The 14283-nt window shown below is 38.9% G+C and overlaps 2 non-coding genes across 2 annotated transcripts; both read left to right on the top strand.

Annotated features, from left to right (window-relative positions):
* The first annotated feature begins 2248 nt into the window (after positions 1-2248).
* Positions 2249-2356, top strand: LOC148548248 (small nucleolar RNA R71). Its single transcript, XR_015898623.1, has one exon. It is a non-coding gene; the product is annotated as a small nucleolar RNA R71 (small nucleolar RNA).
* Positions 2357-7282: 4926 nt separating this feature from the next.
* Positions 7283-7389, top strand: LOC148548247 (small nucleolar RNA R71). The gene has a single exon (XR_015897767.1). It is a non-coding gene; the product is annotated as a small nucleolar RNA R71 (small nucleolar RNA).
* Positions 7390-14283: the final 6894 nt, after the last annotated feature.

The following is a 14283-nucleotide window of genomic DNA, read 5'->3' as shown; positions in this document are numbered from 1 at the left end:
TCCCTTAAAAAAAAGCTATGCTTTTACCACACCAAACTTAGAATGTTGCTCGCCCTCGAGCAAAAGAAGAAGGAATAGATGAAGAAGAAGATGTGGAAAAAAAACTAGGATTATGAGGAGGGAAGGTGGGGATCATGTGGGGTTCACAGATCCTGAGATGATCCTGTGAGGTCCACAGATCTTGAGGTGTCAAGGATTTACATCCCTGCACCAATTAGGCATGTAAAATGCCTTTGCATGCAATTCTGGCGTTTAAACGCCGAAATGATGCTTGTTCTGGGCGTTCAGCGCCCAGATGCAGCATATTTCTGGCGTTGAACGCCAGCCAGATGCTCCTTACTGGCGTTTGAATGCCAGTGAACTCCTCCTCCAGGTGTGCTGTTTTTAATGCTGTTTTTGATTTTTCTTCAATTTTTTTAGTTGTTTTTGTGACTCCACATGATCATGAACCTATGAAGACATATAACTAATAAAAATATAATTAAATAAAAATTGGGTTGCCTCCCAACAAGCACTTCTTTAATGTCAATAGCTTGACAGTGGGCTCTCATGGAGCCTCACAGATGTTCAGAGCATTATTGAGACTCCCCAACACCAAACTTAGAGTTTGGATATGGGAGTTCAACACCAAACTTAGAATTTGGTTGTGGCCTCCCAACACCAAACTTAGAGTTTGACTGTGGGGGCTCTGGTTGACTCTGTTTTGAAAGAAGCTTACTGTGCCTCTTTTCCATGTTTATAGAAGGATGTCCTTGAGTTTTAAACTCAAGGGAGTCCTCATTCAATTGAAGGACTAGTTCACCTCTGTCAACATCTATCACAGCACTTGCTGTGGCTAGGAAGGGTCTTCCAAGGATTATGGATTCATCCTCATCCTTCCCAGTATCTAGGATTATGAAATCAGCAGGGATGTAAAGGCCTTCAACCTTTACTAATATGTCCTCTACTTGTCCATAAGCCTGTTTTCTGGAATTGTCTGCCATCTCTAATGAGATTTTAGCAGCTTGTACCTCAAAGATTTCCAGTTTCTCCATTACAGAGAGTGGCATGAGGTTTATTCCTGACCCAGGTCACATAGAGCCTTCTCAAAGGTTATGGTGCCTATGGTACAAGGTATCAGGAACTTTCCAGGATCCTGTTTCTTCGGAGACAATCTCAGTTGATCCAATGCATTTAGTTCATTGGTGAACAGGGGAGGTTCATCTCCCCAAGTCTCATTACCAAATAAATTGGCATTCAGCTTCATGATTGCACCAAGGAACTTGGTACCTTGCTCTTCAGTAACATCTTCATTCTCTTCAGAAGAGGAGTACTCTTCAGAGCTCATGAATGGCATAAGGAGGTTCAATGGAATCTCTATGGTCTCTAGATGAGCCTCAGAGTCCTTTGGTTCCTCAAAGGGAAACTCCTTATTGATCACTGGACGTCCCAAGAGGTCTTCCTCCTTGGGATTCACGTCCTCCCCTTCCTCTTTGGATTCGGCCATGATGGTCAATTCAATGGCCTTGCACTCTCCTTTTGGATTTTCTTCTGTATTACTTGGGAGAGCACTAGGAGGGGTTTCAGTGATCTTCTTACTCAGGTGGCCCACTTGTGCCTCCAAATTTCTAATGGAGGACCTTGTTTCATTCATGAAACTCACAGTGGCCTTAGATAGATCAGAGACTAAGTTTGCTAAATTAGAGGTATTTTGTTCAGAGTTCTCTGTCTGTTGCTGAGTGGATGATGGAAAAGGCTTGCTATTGCTAAACATGTTTCTTCCACCATTATTAAAGCCTTGTTGAGGCTTTTGTTGATCCTTCCATGAGAGATTTGGGTGATTTCTCCATGAGGAGTTATAGGTGTTCCCATAAGGTTCACCCATGTAATTCACCTCTGCTATTGCAGGGTTCTCAGGATCATAAGCTTCTTCTTCAGAAGATGCATCTTGAGTACTGTTGGATGCAGCTTGCATTCCATTCAGACTCTGAGAAATCATATTGACTTGCTGAGTCAATATTTTATTCTGGGCCAATATGGCATTCAGAGTATCAATTTCAAGAACTCCCTTCTTCTGAGGCATCCCATTACTCACAGGATTCCTCTCAGAAGTATACATAAACTGGTTGTTAGTAACCATGTCAATAAGTTCTTGAGCTTCTGCAGGCGTTTTCTTTAGGTGAATGGATCCACCTGCAGAAGTATCCAATGACATTTTAGCTAATTCAGACAGACCATCATAGAATATATCCAGGATGGTCCATTCTGAAAGCATGTCAGAAGGACACTTTTTGGTCAGTTCCTTGTATCTCTCCCAAGCTTCATAGAGGGATTCACCTTCTTTCTGTCTAAAGGTTTGAACATCCACTCTAAGCTTACTCAGCTTTTGAGGAGGAAAGAACTTGGCTAAGAAAACCGTGACCAGCTTATCCCAAGAGTTCAGGCTATCTTTAGGTTGAGAATCCAACCATATTCTAGCTCTGTCTCTTACAGCAAATGGGAAAAGCATGAGCCTGTAGACTTCAGGATCTACTCCATTAGTCTTAACAGTATCACAGATCTGCAAGAATTCAGTTAATAACTGAAAAGGATTTTCAGATGGAAGTCCATGAAACTTGCAGTTTTGTTGCATCAGAGAAACTAATTGAGGTTTCAGCTCAAAATCGTTTGCTCCAATGGCAGGAATTGAGATGCTTCTTCCATGTAAATTGGAATTAGGTGCAGTAAAGTCACCAAGCATCCTCCTTGCATTATTATTTTCGGCTGCCATCTCCTCTTCCTGTTCGAAAATTTCTGAAAGGTGCTTGCTGGATTGTTGTAATTTAGCTTCTCTTAGTTTCCTCTTCAGAGTCCTTTCAAGTTCTGGATCTGCTTCAACAAGAATGTTCTTGTCCTTATTCCTGCTCATATGAAAAAGAGGGAACAGAAAAATAATAATAATAGGGATCCTTTTTGCCCAGGTATAGAGGTTCCCTTATGTAAGTAGAAGAAGAAAAGAAGAGTAGAAGAAAAGAAGAAGAGAAAATCTGAACTCAGAGAGAGAGAGGGGGTTCGGATTTTTGGTGAGTGAGGAAGAGATGTTAGTAAATAAATAAATAAATAGAAGAAGATGAGAGGGGAAAGTTTTCGAAAATAATTTTTGAAAAAGAGTTAGTGATTTTTGAAAATAAAATAAAATTAAAATTAAAAATTAAACAATTAATTAATTAAAAAGAATTTTTGAAAAAGAGGGAAGATATTTTTGAAAATTAGAGAGAGAGAGTTAGTTAGGTAGTTTTGAAAAAGATAAGAAACAAACAAAAAGTTAGTTAGTTAGTTGAAACAAATTTTGAAAATCAATTTTTGAAAAGATAAGAAGATAATAAGTTAGAAAAGATATTTTAAAATCAAATTTTTGAAAAAGATAAGATAAGAAGATATTTTTGAAAAGATATGATTGAAATTAGTTTTGAAAAAGATTTGATTTTTTAAAATCACAATTAATGACTTGATTCACAAGAAATCACAAAATATGATTCTAGAACTTAAAGTTTGAATCTTTCTTAACAAGTAAGTAACAAACTTGAAATTTTTGAATCAAAACATTAATTGTTGATGATATTTTTGAAAATTATGAGATAAAATTAAGAGAAAGATTTTTGAAAAATATTTTTAAAATTTTCAAAAATAAATAAGAAAAATGAAAAAGATTCTATTTTTGAAAAAGATTTTGAAAAAGATCAGATTTTTAAATTGAAAATTTGATTTGACTCATAAGAAACAACTAAATTTTAAAAAGTTTTGAAAAAGTCAATCCAAATTTTCGAAATTTATGAGTGAAAAAGGGAAAGATATATTTTTTTATTTTTGAATTTTTAATGATGAGAGAGAAAAACATGAAAAAGACTCAATGCATGAAAATTTTGGATCAAAACATGTGATGCATGCAAGAACACTATGAATGTCAAGATGAACACCAAGAACACTTTGAATGTCAAGATGAACATCAAGAACTTATTTTTGAAAAATTTTCAAGAAAAGAAAACATGCAAGACACCAAACTTAGAAATTTTTCATGTATAGACACTATGAATGCAAGAATGCACATGAAAATTAATTTGAAAAAGAAAAATAAGGATTCCAAAATTTTTAATATGAATTCCAGGAATCTTCAATGTTAGTCTAAAGCTCCGGTCTAGGAATTAGACATGGCCAGCCAAGCTTTCAGTGAAAGCTTCGGTCCGAGACACTAGACATGGCCAATGGCCAGCCAAGCTTCAGCAGTACAAGCAATTCCCTAACATGTGGAGGCCTCAGTCCAAAAGAATTTAGACATGGCTCTACAGCCAGTCAGGCTTCACATGCTTCATGAAACTCTAGAATTCATTCTTAAAAATTCTGAAGAACATGATATAAAATTATTTTTTTGAAAATATATTTTTTTGGGAAAAATGAAAAAGGTGAAAATATTTTTGAAAAATTTTTTGAAAACTTTTTGAAAATAAAATAAGAAGAAAATTACCCAATCTGAGCTACAGGATGAACCGTCAGTTGTCCAAACTCGAACAATCCCCGGCAACGGCGCCAAAAACTTGGTGCACCAAATTGTGATCTCAGGCAACGGCGCCAAAAACTCTGTACGCATGTCTTAATAAATCGTTTTTCATTCACAACTTCGATACAACTAACCAGCAAGTCCACTGGGTCGTCCAAGTAATAAACCTTACGTGAGTAAGGGTCGATCCCACGGAGATTGTTGGTATGAAGCAAGCTATGGTCATCTTGTAGATCTCAGTCAGGCGAATATCAAATAGTTATGGAGTTTTCGAAAATAATAATAAATAAACAGAGAATAAAGATAGAAATACTTATGTATATCATTGGTGAGAATTTCAGATAAACGTATAGAGATGCTTTCATCCCTCTGAACTTCTGCTTTCCTGCTGTCTTCATCCAATCAGTCCTACTCCTTTCCATGGCTGGCTTTATGTAAGGACATCACCATTGTCAATGGCTACTTTTCATCCTCTCTGTGAAAATGGTCCGATGCGCTGTCACTGCATGGCTAATCATCTGGAGGCATCACCGTTGTCAATGGCTGCATCCTATCCTCTTGTGAAAATGGTCCAAATGCTCTGTCACAGCACGACTAATCATCTGAGGTTCTCGATCATACTGGAATAGGATTCACCCTCCTTTTGCGTCTGTCACTACGCCCAGCACTAGCGAGTTTGAAGTTCGTCACAGTCATTCAATCCCAGAGTCCTACTCGGAATACCACAGACAAGGTTTAGACTTTCCGGACTCTCATGAATGCCGCCATCAATCTAGCTTACACCACGAAGATTCTGATTAAGAGATCCAAGAGATAATCATTTAATCTAAGGTGGAACGGAAGTGGTTGTCAGGCACGCGTTCGTGGGGGAATGATGATGATTGTCACGTTCATCACATTCATGTTGAAGTGCGAATGAATATCTTAGAAGCGGAACAAGTTGAATTGAATAGAAAAACAGTAGTACTTTGTATTGATTCATGAGGAACAGCAGAGCTCCACACCTTAATTTATGGAGTGTAGAAACTCTACCGTTAAAAATACATAAGTGATGAAGGTCCAGGCATGGCCGAATGGCCAGCCCCCAAACGTGATCACTAGTCTCCTAAGATGAACAATAGATTAAAACTGAGACCAAAGATGTCTAATACAATAGTAAAAAGTCCTATTTATACTAAACTAGCTACTAGGATTTACAGAAGTAAGTAATTGATGCATAAATCCACTTCCGGGGCCCACTTGGTGTGTGCTTGGGCTGAGCTTGAATGTTACACGTGCAAAGGCTCTTTCTGGAGTTGAACGCCAAGTTGTAACATGTTTCTGGCATTCAACTCTGGTTCGTGACGTGTTTCTGGCGTTTAACTCCAGACTACAGCGTAGAACTGGTGTTCAACGCCCTTTTGCGTCATCTAAACGCAACCAAAGTATGGACTATTATATATTGCTGGAAAGCCCTGGATGTCTACTTTCTAACGCAATTAGAAGTGCACCATGTTGAGTTTTGTAGCTCCAGAAAATCCACTTTGAGTGCAGGGAGGTCAGAATCCAACAGCATCAGCAGTCCTTCTTCAACCTCTGAATCTGATTTTTGCTCAAGTCCCTCAATTTCAGCCAGAAAATACCCGAAATCATAGAAAAACACAAAAACTCATAGTAAAGACCAAAAATGTGAATTTAACATAAAAACTAATAAAAACATCCCTAAAAGTAACTAGATCCTACTAAAAACATACTAAAAATAATGCCAAAAAGCGTATAAATTATCCGCTCATCAAACGCCCTTGCTGTGCACCCTTACTGGCGTTAAATTCCAGTCTCTCTAGTGTTTTGGGCGTTAAACGCCCGGCAGGGATGTCCTTGCTGGCGTTCAACGCCAGCTTCCCTGGGTTTGTGGGCATTGAACACCCAGTGAGGGGTTCTCACTGGTGTTCCGCGCCAGGCTTGCTGCCATTATGGGCGTTGAACGCCCAGTGAAACCTTCTTCACTGGCGTTCATTGCCTTTCCAATCTTCTCGGATTTGGTCTCTACCTCCATGGTTATGGCCTCGCACTCTTCTCTAGGATTTACCTCAGTATTACTATGAAGAGTTTCAGGAGGAATCTCAGGGATCCTCTTGCTCAATTGACCAACTTGCACCTCCAAGTTTCTATGTGTGGTCTTAGAGACGCTGGAAACCAGAGTGACTAAGTCAGAAAGACTTTTCTAAGAGGTTTCCATATTCCCTTGAGAAGATGGGAATGGTGGTCTATTATTGAACCTATTCTGGTTCCTACTACCTTGATTGTTATTGAAACCTTGCTGAGGTTTCTGTTGATCCTTCCATGAGAGGTTAGGATGATTCCTCCATGAAGGATTGTAGGTATTTCCATAAGGTTCTTCCACGTAATTCACCTCCTCCATGGAGGGTTGATCAGGATCATAAGCTTCTTCTTCAGGGAGAAGCTTCCTGAGTACTGCTAGCTGCAGTTTGCATTCCAGTCAGATGCTGGGAGATCATATTGACCTGTTGTGTCAAGATCCTGTTCTGAGCCAATATGGCATTCGGAGTATCAACTTCATGAACTCCTTTCTTCTGAGAGATCCCATGGTTTACAGGATTCCTTTCAGAAGTGTACATGAATTGGTTATTTGCAACCATTTCAATGAGTTCTCTTGCTTCTGCAGGTGTTTTCTTCAAGTGGAGTGATCCACCTGCAGAGCTGTCCAATGAGATTTTGGACATCTTAGACAGACCATCATAGAACATGCCTATGATAGAACATTTTGAGAGCATGTCAAGAGGACATCTCCTGATCAATTGCTTGTATCTTTCCCAAGCTTCATAGAGGGATTCACCTTCTCTTTGTCTGAAAGTTTGAACTTCCTCTTTAATCTTGCTCATCCTTTGAGGAGGAAAGAATTTAGCCAGAAAAGCATTAACCACCTTTTCCCAAGAGTCTAAGCTCTCTTTTGGTTGAAAATCAAACCATATCTTAGCTCTGTCTCTTACAGCAAAGGGAAAGAGCATAAGTTTATAGACTTCAGGATTTACTCCATTAGTCTTTACAGGATCACAGATCTGTAAGAATTTAGCTAAAAACTGATGTGGATCTTCCATTGGAAGTCCATGGACTTTACAGTTCTGCTGTAGAAGAGAGACTAACTGAGGCTTAAGCTCAAAATTGTTAGCTCCAATGGTAGGTACAGAGATACTTCTGTCATAAAAGTCAGAGGTAGGCATGGTGAAGTCTCCAAGAACCTTTCTGGCATCACCTTCAGGTTCAGCCATGTCTCCTAATTCTTGTTCAAAGTTTTCTGAAAGGTTTCTTCTGGAGTGTTATGCTCTAGCTTGTTGTAAGCTTTTCTTCAGAGTCCTTTCAGGTTCTGGATCAATATCAAAGAGGGGTTCTTTATCCTTGTTCCTGGTCATAAACAAGAAAAAGAAAAGAAAGGAAGGAAGAAAGCTTTTTCTACTTTCAGTGAGATGTGAAGAAAGAAGAAAAAGATAGAAAAGTAAAGATGGAGGACGGGAGACAAGAAGAGTTCGAATAATATAAATAGAAAAGAGAAGAATTAGAAATAGAAAAGATAAATAAGAATTAAAATATTTTGTTTTTATTTTATTTGTTAATTAATTTTCAAAATTTAAGGTTAATAATTTAAAAAGAATTGAAAATTAGTTAGTAAATTTTCGAAAATAGAAGAGAGAGAAGAAGAGAGAGTTTTCGAAAATTAAGAGAGGAGAGTTAGTTAGGAAGTTTTAAAAAAGAAGAGAGAGATATTAATTAAAAAAAATTTTAAAATAGAATAAGATAAGAGATAAAATAAGAAAAGATTTGAATTTTAAAAATTTGAAATTAAAAAAAGATAAGAACACAAGAACATATAAAGAACACCAAACTTAAAATTTTTAGAAAACTAAACATAATTTTTCGAAAATTAAAAGAAAAACAACAAGAGGACACCAAACTTAAAGATTTGACACAAGATTTAACCAAAGAAAAACTATTTTTGAAAAATTTTGAAAGGAAGATACCAAAAAATCGAAAATTGCAATAAGAACAAAAACAAAGACTCAAACACCAAACTAAAAAATTGAAACAAGACTTAAATAAAAAGACAATAATTTTAAAAGATTTTTAGAAAAAGGACTCAAAGATTTAGAAAATTACCCATGACACAAACAAAAAGACTCAAACCAAATCAAAGATCAAACAAAGAAAAGAAAAATATTTTTGAAAAAGTTTTTAAATTTTTTTTTCAAAAAAGAAGAAGAAGAAAATAAAATTAAAGACTCAAAAAAAATCAAAAGACTCAATTAAAAATTATCAAGAAATAAAGTACCTAATCTAGGGAGCAAGATAATCCGTCAGTTTGTTCAAACTCGAACAATCCCCGGCAACGGTGCCAAAAACATGGTGCATGAATTCCCACACTTTTGTACAGCTGTACCAGCAAGTGCACTGGGTTGTCCAAGTAATACTTGAACGAGTCAAGGTCGATCCCACAAGGATTGTGGTTTGAAGCAAGCTATGGTTACCTTGTAGGTCTTAATCAGGCGAATTAGAAGGTTGTTGGATATGGAGTTGTATTAGGATTAAAATCAGTAATAGGAATAAGGTAAAGGATTGGAGTTGCTTTGCCTTTCTGAATTAACTCTGGTATTATTGTCTTCTCTGCTTGTGCGTGATCTCTTCAATGGCAGGCTGTATGTGATCAATGCCATGGGCTGTGGTCATCAATCTCCTCTGCTCCAGATCAAACGCCATTGACTGTGGTCATCCAATTTGACAAAGGGTGAAGCTCTAGAAGTTCATTCTCCTGGCGATCCTATTCAAAACGCAACAGACAAGGTCGAATCTTTCGGATCAGAGAATGCTGCTTCTTTGGATTCTAGCCTATACCATGGAGACTCTAATCTCCCCGGAAATCGACTGAACTGATGTCTCGAGAAGTCTTTGATGAGTTCATATTTGATGATATATTTTGACTCAAATTGGATGGATTCTAGCATATGAACTCACACTTAAGCACTCAAATAGCATACTTTTGTGTTATCTCCCTAATTTGGACATAAATATGGAAATATGTTTGCACCTATTTTGACTGATTTTATTTCGTTTACCTTTCATTCGATACCTTGATGTTATTTGTGAGTGATTTTAGATGAATAAGGTAGAAATGGCTTGGTGGGAATGGAAGAGGAGCATGCATTTGGGAGAAAAGCATGAAGAAAGCAAAGGAGGAGAGCTCAGCCATGCGTGCATGCGCACAAGGATTTGTGCGTACGCACAAAAGGATTTAGCATGCGTGCGTGCGCACAACTACCCATGCGTACGCACAAGTACCCAAGCAGAGCGAATCCAGAGCATCGCGAAGTGTGCGTGCACACAACCCTCTGTGCGTACGTACAAGTGGAAATTTAGGCGAAGTGTGCGGATGCACACGCCTGTGCGTCTGCACAGGTCCCAGTGCGTGTCTTCATTAAAAATGCACGTGCACTCGCAATTTGGGGCTTATTTTGGCCGATTTCTGAAGGCTTGAGGCTGGTTCAAGAGGCTATATTAAGGGAGCAACAACATATATCAAGGGGAGCTCACTTAGATAGTTTTAGAAAGTAATTAGGAGTAGGAGTAGGAGTAGTATAGCATTGCTCTCTTAAGGTTTTCATTTTCATTTCCATGTAGCAATTTATAGCAAGCTTAATTTTGGATTTTGATCATTTTTAAGTGTAAGTACTCTTTAATTCCTCTTTAATTACATTGTCTTTATTTTCATTTCCTTTGGTTCAAGCACTTTGTTTATAATTGCAATTTTGAGTTCTTGAAGTTTTGATTAATGAATTTTATGTTTCATGCTTTCTTTATGCTTGATTGCTTGTTTATATTTGGTTTTGTTGATAGTTGGTTATAGTTCTCTATTTTTCCTTGCAATTTTCCATGTTTTACTTTTATGCACACAAGGTATTTGTGAAAATGCCAATTTTGGATTTTGAGTAGATTTTTCCACCTTGGCTTGTGGTTTGAGTTCCTAGGATACTAGATTCATAATGTCCGACATTTAGTGATAATTCTTGGGTAGTTAGTTGACTCTTGTTTCCATTAACGCTAGCCTTTTATCAACTAGTTTGGTAAGTTGGTTAGGACTTATGGATTAAGGTCAATTTTGCTTGCTTGACTTACTCCTCGATGGTTGGGGTTGACTAGGCGAGATTGACTCATGATAATTACCATAGTTGTGGTTATGGCAATGATAGGATACCTTGGATCCTCATTTCCAAGTCAAGTACCCTTTTATTGCATTTATAGCATTTTCACTAGTTTTGATCTTGTTCTCTCTTTACTTATGTTAATTCACAATTTTGCTCATTCCTTAGTTCTTTGATTTCTTAATTTCTTTAATCTTTCGTTCTTTGATTGCAAAACCCCTTTTTGCCTCTACAACCGAAAGAGAAACACTTCCAATTGCGTCCTAGGGAGAACGACTCGAGGTTGAATTACTATTGATCTCGGTTATTTGATTTGAATTTAAACATTTGATTTGGGAATTAATTGTTGGTCTAGACTATAATTTCAACGACGAAATTTTATTTTGTGAAAATCTAGAGCGACAATGAATTCTCGTTATCAAATTTGGTGCCATTGCCGAGGATGCAATTGAGTGCTATCTTTTGGTTGTTGTAAATATGTTGATAGTGTAAATATCTTGCTTTTTGGTTGTTTGGTTGTTTTTGTTAATATTTAGGTTCTTGTTTATCTTTCTTGTTTGTTAATGCCTTTTGCTTTTATTTTCTATTTTCTTTATGAGATATCACCCTTGTTCCTTGGAGCTTGGTTGTGAGTGTTTTGTAGGGCATGATGAATTCCAATTGGGATTGCTTCATGGAGTGGGAGAATCAATTTAGGGAGGAACTAATTGTGTATGAGCAACACTCATGGCAAACACCTCCCTCATACTACAATGAGCCGAACTCTCCCCCATGTGAATACCAAACCCAAGGATATGAAGGATACCCCATACATAACCTCCAACCACCAACCCTTCACGTACCACCCTATACCCCTCCATGGAATCAAGATACTTATACACCTTACCATCAACCATATGAACCACCATACCCTTATACACCACCTCAATACCTTCATCCACATGACACACCTTCCAACTATACAACCTTTCTCCCAACCTTTGAACCTTCTTTTCCACCTCAATATGAAGTTCTTCAACCCTTGCCCTAAGAAGAACAAGACCTTCAAGTATTCTTCCAAGAGCAAGAAGGGTTCCGAAGGACACAAGGGGAGTTCATGGCTACCATAGCCGAGGCGGTGAACCGCTTAGCCTCACTACGCTCAAGCAATCAAGACATTCCCCTTGAGGAATGTAGAGGAGCAACGAAGGAGTGTAGTGAGGAGGAGAACATGGAGCCCCAAAGGAAGGAAGAGGAGCCAAGTCTTGAGTCACAAGAGGAGGAAGGTAAAACTAGTGAACCAGAAGAGGTAAATAGAGAATTGAGGAAGTTTGATCAAGAAGTAGATTGCATCATTAATGATTTTTTGTCCACCTTGGTCAACCCCCTCAATGATCTTGAGGAATCATCCCCTTTTGAGTTTGAGGTAGATAAGGAAGAGCTTGAAAAGGGTGGTGAGGAAAAGGTGACCACCCATGAAGTGGAAGCAATTGTGCAAGAACTTCATAGGATAATTCCACCCCGAGGACAAATTGAGTGGGTAACAATATCTTCGATGAGCTTCTTAGGCCCGCATCAATTTGCTCTCTTGGAAACGGATTAACAACTAAAGGTGCTTCTTGGGGTGTTAAATGGTGAAGGAATGGGTGTTGGTTGTAAGAGGAATTCAAGGCATAAATGGTGCAAGGTCCAATTTGAAGGAGTCCAACACTCAAGTGGGTGCTTCAAAGGTGCTCAGAGAGGTTATTCATCTAAAGGAACAAGTGAAGGTCAACAAGAAGATGATAGAGGAACCAAAGTGTGGGATCCGGGCATACATCTTTACAACCAACAATTTTGGATCCCAAATTCTTGCTTGAGGTTGCTTGAGAGCTTAATGTACTTTGTCTGGGATCCAGGAGGATTTTGGAAGAGCAAGCATGGGTGGCAACTCAAGGATGAGTGAAAGCATAAGCCACCATGACACAAGCTTCACTCAAAAATCCAACTTGAGGACTTTAAACCAAAGTGCTAGGTGGGAGACACCCCCACCATGGTAATATCCTTCTAACCTTCTCTCTTTTAGCTTTTGTTTCATGAATAATTGGTTATTTTTCTTCAAAAAAAAAACCCCTTGTGCGCGCGTATAGAGATGAACGCACGCACAGCCTGAAACAAAACCCCTGGTCGCAGCGCAGGCACAGACTGTGCGTGTGAACCCCCCCCCCTCTTCCCTATTATGCGACCACACGCGACCTTGTGCGTCCGCACAGTCGCGGTACATCTTCTGCTCGCAGCGCCCGCACGCTGCTGTGCGCACGCATACGCCTCATCTTCCCTTTTGTGCGTTGGTGCACGAAATTGTGATCTCTGATAACTACGCTAGAAAACTTGATATGCGCAATCCTGATCTCAACTCTTTTTCACAACTCCGCACAACTAACCAGCAAGTGCACTGGGTGGTCCAAGTAATACCTTACGTGAGTATGGTCGATCCCACACAGATTGTCGGCCTGAAGCAAGCTTTGGTCATCTTGTAAATCTCAGTCAAGCAGATTAAATTGGTTATGAGGTTTTGATAATTAGAATGTAATTAAAACATAAAATAAGATAGAAATACTTATGTAATTCATTGGTGGGAATTTCAGATAAGCGTATGGAGATGCCATGTTGCGTCTAAACCTCTACCTTCCTACTGCCTTCTTCCAACCGTGCGTTACCTCCTTCCATGGCAAGCTGTATGATCCTCTCGGATGAAAACAAATCCATATGCGCTGTCACCGCACGGCTAATCATCTGTCGGTTCCCGCTAGCGTCGAAATAGGACCATTGTCCTTTTGCGCACTGTCACTTGCGCCCCACATTCGCAGGTTTGAAGCTCTTCATAGTCATCCCTTCCCAGATCCTACTCGGAATACCACAGACCAGGTTTAGACTTTCCGGATCCCGAATCCTATTCGGAATTCCACAGACAAGGTTTAGACTTTTCGGATCCCAGGAATGCTGCCAATGGTTCTAGCCTATACCACGAAGATACTAATCTCACGGACTCGGTCCCTTGTATTAGATATCCAAGAGAATATACTCCAGCTGGTGTCCAATGACTACGTCGAACATCATGTAGACCGCTTTGTGGTTGTCAGGCATGCGGATCTTGGCTAAGCGAGTAACGAAGATTGGGTGATTGTCACGGGTCACCCCTTCATTCTGACTTAACTGAATTAAGAACAAGAGTATATCTTGGAGAAGAAGTAGGTGTGAATTGGAGGAAAAACAATAGTACTTGCATTAATTCATGAAGAACAGCAGAGCTCCACACCTTAATCTATGGGGTGTAGAAACTCCACCGTAGAAAATACATAAGTGAAAATAGTCTAGGCATGGCCGTGAGGCCAGCCTCTCAAAACATGAATAATGGTCAAAAGATAAGATAGGTCTAAGGACTAAACATCCAAAGATATAAAATAAATCTCTAAAAGTGGTTTTTATACTAAACTAGTTACTAGGGTTTACAAAAAATGAGTAATTAAGTGCAGATAGTGCAGAAATCCACTTTCGGGGCCCACTTGGTATGTGTTTGGGCTGAGCATTGAAGCTTTTTCGTGCTTAGGCTGTTCCTGGAGT

The sequence above is a fragment of the Arachis ipaensis genome, chromosome B8 (assembly GCF_059453495.1).
Source record: "Arachis ipaensis isolate K30076 ecotype BB chromosome B8, ASM5945349v1, whole genome shotgun sequence".
In the NCBI taxonomy this organism is placed as follows: Eukaryota; Viridiplantae; Streptophyta; class Magnoliopsida; order Fabales; family Fabaceae; genus Arachis; species Arachis ipaensis.
This window is presented reverse-complemented; position numbering and strand designations above follow the sequence as displayed.